This window comes from Haplochromis burtoni, unplaced genomic scaffold, assembly GCF_018398535.1.
Source record: "Haplochromis burtoni strain Fernald_Lab_line unplaced genomic scaffold, NCSU_Asbu1 Contig_62, whole genome shotgun sequence".
Classification (NCBI taxonomy): Eukaryota; Metazoa; Chordata; class Actinopteri; order Cichliformes; family Cichlidae; genus Haplochromis; species Haplochromis burtoni.
The window spans coordinates 1,003,358-1,012,963 of NW_024582423.1; positions in this window are offsets into that span (position 1 = coordinate 1,003,358).

The following is a 9,606-nucleotide window of genomic DNA, read 5'->3' on the forward strand; positions in this document are numbered from 1 at the left end:
GGTGTTTGAATGGTTTTTCTAAGTTGAACGGTTTTGAAGGAGATAGTCGGCGAAAAACGTACGGAATAGAAAATAATAATAAAGATTAGAAGAACAATACTGTGAATGCTTTTCAAGCATTCACACTAATAAAAGCCGAGGGAGGTCAACAGTGATCACTGACTATTTTCGGAGCTTTTTGAGATCAAATAGAAGAAAATACATCACATTAAACATGTTAACAACACAAAAGCCATATTAAACGCAGACTACCTTAGACCCGGAAGTAGGATTCGTTGCGTCATCACTGAACAACCGGCCTTCATATTAAATCATTTTAAAAAAATATTTCTTCACATCATTATGAGATGCGAGATCGAGACACAGGCATTTGAGGTCTTAATACGTGTTTTGTTTGGGTTTCCACCAGCGTGGAATTACCAAAAATAGAGAGGGCATAGCGGAACATATGAAACAGGAAAATACAGCTGACCAATTCACTGAGTAACGTAATGGAATACGTTACAAAATACATTTTGGGGCATGTAATCTGTAATCTGTAGTTGAATACATTTTAAAAGTAACCTTCCCAACACTGAATGTGAATTACCAGAGTCCTACTGCAAACTGTAGTTAAAGTACTCCCAAACAGCTCCCAAGCAGGTTTCATTTAGGAGAAGAATAAAAAATGTTTTCATGTGCTGGATTACATGAAGGACGCTCAGCTGTCTTGTGCAGAAACAGTTATTACAGCGAGCGCTGAGGAGAACAGAGAGCAGCAGCAGTACAGGTTAACACATGTAAATCCTACATCCACTCTGATAACAGCGTGTCCTGTGAATTCCTCCCCATACGTCACTCACCGCAAGCAAGACATTACGTACGGTATGTAGCAGGCCTTAAAAGAGGAAAAGGCATGTTAACTATGTAAGGTCTTTCTCTTGAAGGAGCAAAGAGAAACTCTGTAGGCCCTTCTTGTGTCTCAGGAAGACGCTGAGTCTTTACATTCTTAGACGATGCTACGATACAAAGCTAACAGTGAGCAGCTCTAGTAAGTGACCTCTAAGTGACCGCAGCTAAGGAAACACTTCACTGCATTAGACATGTATACCAGGCATTGGTATTACTGAATATTTTTTGGTATGCAAACACTTTTACTTTGATTTCTGTGCAGGTTTATGTTACCTAGCTATCAAAATAGTGACAACAATGTCTGACACTGCTTTTTGTAGGACCCACCAAGCAATTGCAGTGTGAATTTAAGCCCAGAACAGAGACTGGACTTTTTCCTACCACAAAAAAAAATCCATATTTGTTTATTCTTTTCTTACATTCATTCATCGTGAAACAGAAGGTGGAGAAAAAAATCCAAAATGAGAATAAAATCATAAAAGCTCAAAAGTCTCTCCTTTTAACCAAAAGAGAAAGCATGAAGTGTTCCCCCCAAACTCCCATAATCCTTTTCTCACAGCCCCTTACAAAACACAAATGAGCCATTCATCTACTATTCAATATTTTTTTTTTTACTACTTTCCAGCTTTTATTCTGCATGATAGCTCAGCTGGATCTATATAAGCAACACAATGTACCGAACATTTCAAAATGTTTTACAGAGACAGAGCAGGAGTGGAGAACATTTGTAAGCTTTTTCCATCTGTGTGCAGCATTGGAGCTGAATTTAACCTCACCCTGTTTGGACTGGACTCCAGCCTACTTATTCCCAAAGATCAAAGAGTTCTTTGGGGTTTATATTCTTTAAAGAGATTTCATATATGTTTTGGGCAGAAATTGTTGAGCCGTGCTTCGAAATTGATTCTGTACCAAGGAGCCAGTGAAGATGCTGGAAGACAGAACTAATTGAGTGTTCAGAAATAAAACACTGTTTTAAATTGTTTAAACAGACAAGAAGCATCAAGAAGCATCATCTTACAGGAACATTTTATTATTATGTTAATCATAACTAGGAGAAAGGTTGCACTTTAGTTTTTCCAGTAGTCAATGTGAAAATGATTCAAACCAGACTGACTGCAGAAACTTTCCCTGGAAAAATGTAATAACAATAAACACAAACAACACAGAAACATTTCCTAACAGTATGCACATTCACAGTTTTAAAGCTAGAAAAAAAATGCTTAAACAATAAATACCTTCTTTCAAACAAAATACCTGGTAGTTGATTTTTTTTTCTCTGAACAGAATTTGTTTGAAAATTACTCTAGATCTGAAATTGCAACATTTCAAGCTAAAAAGAATAATTAACTTTTATGATCCTTCTAGTACCTGCACTGTGAATGATGCAATTAAAAGTGACTGTAATGCATTTTTATAGTTAGTGCCTCAGACATCTGCATATAAACTTAAGGTAATAAGGTAAATAAATAAGGTAAAAGAGAATGATTAAAGTAAATAAGTTCTTTGGTAATCTTAATTCACATATGATGACAGCCTACAGTGAGAACGTTTGGGGCATCCTTGCCTTGGTTTCTAATTCATAAAAGAAAATCATATATGATAATCATTTCACAACAGAGGTTACATTTGCCAATAAAACCTTGTGCTAAGAGCAATTAGTTTTAATTTGAATTGATTGACATGTCTTGCATGTCTACAATATTTGGGACACAGGCGGCAGAAAATGTTCGTCAAAGTTTGCCGTGTTCTTCTTAGTTTTTCCGCTTGGGTTAAAAAAAAAGCCTTTGGCACAACTCTTATGACTTTATCAGTCTAGTAGCTATATTTGCAAAACAATCAGCATGGCACAGTGTTGTATGACTGCCAAAACCACTTCTGTTGGCTTGTTTTCTCAATCGCTATCTTGATTTTAACTATATATAAATATTTTTTTTTTTCTTATGTCAAAGTAACTGATCACATTGTTGGTGAGTATGAAGACAAGGCTGGTAGTGTAGTTCAAACTGAACTTGGCACATTTACACTGGCATCAAGGCGAGTTGGCAGTAGCGTGCATACACTGCTCAGCTGAACCTGTCAAAATCTTTGCACAGCGTTGTTTGTTATACCCCAGTACGCTGTCACCTGTAAGCTGTTAAAAATGTGATGTGACGGCTCGCAGACTTCATATTTTTGGTTTGCTCAGTTTTAATTATCCATTAACCTCCCAAGACCCGAACTCTTCCACGGCATGCATTTTTAATTTCTCTTTGATATTTGGTCACATTGGGGCCTGATGAAAGTAAAAACAAAGAATTACCTGATTTTTTTTAACCTTATTTTTGTTTTTAAGAAAAATGAGAGCCACATATGAGGATATTCGTTTAAAATTTTGATAGAACAGTAGCAGTATAATGTCCTCGTAAGTGGATATCAGGCCAAAACTGAGTATTTTGGTCTAAATAACCCAAAATGTGATGTCCACATATGTGGATGCCAGGTCCTAGGAGGTTAAAAGAGCACATCTAGGACTCTATTTACAAAACACCCTTTGACTGGAAGGAATATGTGCTTGAGCTTAGTGTTTTGGTCCTGAAAATGAAAGGACACTTTCTAAAATAGAGTCTCGATAAACTTTCAGGAACTGGGGCTGAATGAGCTGACCAACAACTCTCCTTTACTTGGACACTTTGCATTGTGAAATATCGTTGCACCTCCGCTCCCTTATCGCTGCTATTTGACTTTAGATTTATTGTTCCTATAGGCATAATGGAGTTAGATAAGATGTCGAGTTTCTCATTTGAACATTAGGAAGCTTGTCTTTAAAGCACTTGGCTTATAGCAAGTATGTTAGTGTATGTGTATGTATATGTTAGTGTTCATAATTATCAAAAAAATGACAACATGATCATTTTTCATTATGAACTTATGTGTAAGGTGTGGTGGTCATTTACGTATGTCTCTAAAAAACATGTGTTTAAGTGCTATTTTCATTCATTTGTTTAAACAGGAAAACGCACTTAGGACAAACTGTACTCACAATGACAGGTAGACTGAATGTTAAAAAGAAAAATCTGATTGCTGAGATTTGAAACAGTAAATGGACTTCACTCTTCTTTTCAAAGTGCTTTCTTACTACAAGCCTCCTCCACACAAGTGCTTTGTTCTGTGCCTGGACACTTTGTCTAACATTGACACTCCAGTGGATGCATCAAGGGCAACTCGAGGTTCAGTATCTCTCACGAGGATGCTTTAATAAGTACTGGATGATTAATTTGTAATGATATCAGGGTAATTATGATAAAAGACATTTTTAAATGTGACCTTATAAAATAAAGTATTCATTAAAAGCATCACATATCTTCTGTTCAGTGGCAGTAAAACCGTAATTTAGCGACAGTATGTGATAATAATTTAGCTGTTTTCCACAGTCTTGCATCCATACACAGTTTTGCATTTACACCCAGATAAACAGAGACGCAGAAAGCCAGCAAATAATATGAAGACGAGCAATTTCCTGGATGTATTTAAATAAACAAGTAACTGCGATCAACAAATAAATGCCGACTGAGTGCACAAAGTAGGCTATTACTAATTTGCATTGGGTAAGTTCAACAGTAAAAGCTGGATTGTTCCTTCCTCCAGTGGCAGAAATTAATTCAGGTAGTAAAAAAAAAAAAAAAAGCACCATTTTGTTGAATTAAATCTGGAAAAGTCTTTCATTATGTCAGACTTATTCTCGTTCTGCATCATTTACATCCAAATGAATACATTTGTATTGTTGCACAGTGCATGACCTACATGTTTTCTGTAATCACGCGTCAGCTAGTGTCCACCTTTGAACCAAGCCTTTGTTTTGATGTCAAATACACGGACAGTTTTCTGACTGCATCCTCCATGGCTGTGATGCTATCACGCTGACAAGTTCTGCAGGCAGGTAGAAAGACACCTATCAGCTGGCTCTGACCTGACCCTTTGTTGTGGAGTAGGTGTCTACAGGTTTGAGTCACACAATGACAGCAAATACCTGGCAGTGATGAATTCATGTTTTATTTCTGTGCAAACTGTAGCTTGTTTCAGTCAGACACGTTTCACAGTGTGATGAGCTATCACAGTAAAACGGTGGATACATTTAAAGACCAAAATATTTCTGCAGGTTTGTCCTTAGTACCTGCTCTCTGCCCACACGCCGGACATTATCTTCTGCCATCTTTGTGTCGAGGTTTCTAAGATTCTCAGTCGCCCAGCACGCATGCTGGGAGTGATGTTTACTCGATACATATAGCTTTTGTGTGGATGTACTAAAGTGCATGTTTGTGGGATTTTAAAAAATGGAGGAATGCAGCACATAGGGGTTTGTTCTGGAGCAAGTATTAAGTGCAGTCGGTTCATACTAAGGTTTCATAGACCGAGATTATAGGATGAATAGGAGTCAGTGTAATGTCCCCACAATTTTACCAGAACAAGGAAGTATGTGTAATATGGCAGCATGGGTGTGTTTGTTTCATCTTTTTTATCAGGTGACTCTATGTACAAACTGTAAACGAGAATGATCTGATTACAGCGCAAATGATTTGCGGTCTCACCAAGTGCACCACAGCAAGACTGCAAACAGCAGAAGAAGTGATGAGGGAGCTTTTTTTGACTCTCACAGTACAATAAACGACTTGGTCTGTATTAAGAACTTTGCATGTGGGCGGTGTAGTGTAATTCAGCATACAGTGACTCGCCTTGATCTGCTGCGGCTAGAGCACTTTTCTCGCATGTGTACATGACAAGTTGGTGGAAACATTTACTTTATTTGTATGTATTTACTGAAGTACCATTCCAGAGGATGCAGGCTGGTGAAAAGGGGTTCTGTGGGCCCAAATAAGGACTGTTTATTTCTCTATTACCCCCCCCAAAAAAGGCTGATTGACGGGATCCTCATATCTTAAGCATTACACACTGGGCTTCATGCAGCCACAGAAAATGGGTGGTGCACCTTGTTTATAAGTAAGGCCCAAAGTGCTCACTCAGACTGGGCAGGGCTTTGACATTAGCTGTGGCTGTACCTATTGCACACTGGAGCAGGTCAAAACATCAGTGGAGTTGACATCTGCGATGTCAAAATTTTCATTAACGTGTAGAGAACTGGAGCCAGGCAGAGAGCTTGTAACTAAACACTAGACACGAATGTGCCATAAATAGAAGAAACGCAACTGAGCAAATCTAGGTTTACGAGGGGTGCAGCAACATGAAGTCTCTCGTCTCTCAAGATGATTTGGTGGATAAGGACGACTGACTGACAAGTCGATTCCAAGAACCACTCGTATCTTACAATCTTGAACACATTCATGAACTGCAATCTGTTGAAACCTGTCTCGTTTTTGTTGTTGTTTTTTGCAAACACGTCCCAAGTGATAAATAACAAAAAGAAGAGTTCTGTCGTCAAATCTCAAAGGTCACACACACACACACACACACACACACACACACACACACACACACACACACACACACACACTGTGATCGTGCCAATGTAGGACTTAAGTGAAGAAAATGAAGGCTCAATTCTACGTCTATGTTCTCATCTTATTATCTGTGTTGCTCAGCTTGCTCAGTTTACCTCGAATAAAGGTTTTGCTCAAATCTTCAAATCATCTTACTCAAATTTACAAAACATTGCTACACAATTACTTGTAAGTCACATAATGCAGCCTGACATAATGCACTTTGTGTGCCCTCTTTATTCCTCATGTATGCTCCCACATATATCTGCACTTCTATTCTTGTGCCCCTATTTCACTTTTTTTATGCTCAATTACCTGTCTGTTGTTTTGGCTCACATTCTTCTTTTGTACTGACAAGACTGTCATCGCACAAGACATCAAATTTCCAAAGTGGATAATCTGCATCTGACATATTTACCTAAAAGATTTCACCCAGCGGAGGATCTCACCTGGACCTCCATCACTAATCCAGTGAGATCACAGGCATGAATGGGATTTTATGGTGATTAATGTCAACTAAACTGAATCTCGGTGCACGGGGTTAACATGCTGCTGACACCGGCTGCAGTCGCTGATCCCCACAGGCCCAGATGATAGCTGAAACAGAGCTCTTCCCTTTCTGTGTCTGCGTGTCTTTATCTGTGGCGCCAGCACCCTGCACTCCTGCCTTCCCCACTCTGACACTGATTCAGATGATGATCAGAAGCAAACCACTCCTTTTATTAAGATGCAGAGCTGCTGTCAGCCTTGGCCTCTAATTTATTGTTTGCCTTTCAGCAGTAATGGCAGACCTTGTAGCTGTATTTTTTTACAGCATGTTGTAATGGCCATCGTCAACAGTCTTTGCAGATTTACAACCTCGTATTGACCCGCTCCTGCTGACAAAGGTTTTGACGGTTTGATCACAAGCAGCAGAACAAAGGAGGTCACATTTATTTTTGCTTCAGTGTTTACTAAATGGAAACACCGGCATGGTTTTTACTCATAATGTGTCGTGACAGTGCCTTGCTTTCAAAACTAGCCAAACAAGACACTCAATTATGCAGCCTGTTGTCTGCAGCCTGTATCCTGTTTTGTACTTCGAAGCGGTGTCCTGTATGGGTACTCTCAAAGAAAACAAGCAAAGCTTCCTCCATGTTGACGAACAAATGATAAAGTAGTGACAGGCTGCTTACAGGAGGATTTCTGTTGGTGGACGAGTGAGCGACAGCGAGTAATTAAGCTCCGCACACACGCAAGACAAAACCTATAAAACACAACAGAAAAACCAAAGGGTAAATTAACTAAGCAACCGCTGTGGCCAAGTAAAGTAAATAAACCACACATCAGCAAGATCACTTCTCTGGGATCCCCTACAGCCCTCAGCAGGAAGAGTGGTTTAAAAAACAAACAGATGGACATGCTTCATGGAGCCTGGATTGTGCCACTGGAAAAAAAAACATACTCCACTTAAAAATAATTCTGGATTACAGACGCTTATGTGGGTTATGTTTCTTCTCACATTTCATGCTTGGAAGGCATTAACAATTGCAATCTAGATTTTGTGGTGTCTTTAAAATAAACAAGCAGGTTTCTTTTATTATGTTAATATATGTAAGCAGTGAGTCATAGCCAATCAGGGCTTTTAATTAAACACAGGAAGTATTTAGAGTTAACCCAGTCGCTATGCAGGTTTGTAGTACAGGATCTAAAGAGTGAAAGAAACTGATAGGGCAATCGTACAAGCCTAAGACAGATACTGGGAGGTAGATCGTGCAATCATGTTTTTTTTGTTGTTGTATGAACATAAGCTTGAGATTGAAAGCATCTGTCTGCATCCGGGGGGTGACCAGAACAAAAAAGCTGCACACTCAAAAAATAGCCTGACATTGTTCTTGGACATCCCAGTGCTTTGTATGAGAGGACAGAGGTCTCAAGCCCTCAGTATTCCCTGTATGAATCCCCCAGAAAACCTCAGCATGTGGTTCCGCTCAGAATTTAATGAGCGTGATTTAAACATACCATGATAGTTACGGAAGGCTGTACAAGGCGGTCTCCAAACTGCTCTCCCTTCACCTCAACACATGGTTTCACACTATATATCTGCTGGCAGAGGAACTGCTCTGGGGCTTTGTACCCCACAGGATGCAAACACAAGGAACAAATGTCCCTGGTTACATATCTGTCATTCACTTGCCTGTAATTCCTGGTGTATGATATGTTTTATGGTCATTAATATAAACTACAGCACATCAGATTCTTTTTTGCTTTTTTTTTTTTTTTAAAATCAAGATACAGCCGACCCATCATTAGTTCCCCGAGTTGTGTTTTGCTCTCGGAGCCACTCCTTCTAGCCTTGATTAGCTTCTCAAGCTAATGGAGAGTTTCCTGTGCTTCCACACACACATGCATAGACGCACACACACAGACACAAACCAAACAAACTCGCAGGAAGCCTTCAGCAATCTAAATATCTGATTTAAAGAAAAGTCACAACAATCCAAAGCACTGTGGAGCTGTGGTGTGAAAATAAAAAACTGAAACCATTACCCGATGCAAAACTCCTCATCGCAGTCCATGAATTTGTAGGATGACAAGTGTGACAGGGATTAAAAATCAAATGAAAAGTGGAGATAAATGTACCCTTTTGTGAACTCCCTCGTACTGCTGGCTCCTCTTCCCCTTTTGTTTGACAAGATGTAGCCATTACACTTCTCTCTTGTCTACTTATGGAAAAGCAATGGGCGACACTTCCAGCACATCCAAACAACTTGAAGAGTCACATCTCGTATTGAGCAAATGATCAACAAATGAGCCCTACTGAACGTGAGCGAGCTCTGACGTCGATAACTTTATATTTCCTGGGGATTGTGCTATTAAAAGTGAGCAGGAGAGCAACTGCACGGATGTTTCCAAGAATGGCAGCGTTGGCAAAGAGAAGATGGATGGTACCGCGGATTGAAATGTGAGTTTGTAAAGTCCAGGCGGCTGCCACAGATCAGGCCTGCTGTGCTACATGCTGCAAGCTTTAACAAAGCAGTGTTTTGAATGTAAGAGGACTGAAGCATATCGCTTTTGAGGTTTCCATGGTGAGGAGAGAAACATTCCCAGGATATAGTATATATGGGGTGTGAGTGTGTTATAAACAGGCTTCCTGAAGCTTTATGAGAGTTCTGATGATTTACACACTGCCACTGTGAGCTGAGCAAATCCTTGACTGCTACGCTCACTGTAAATTATTTTCTCTCTAGGAAGTGTGTTAGAT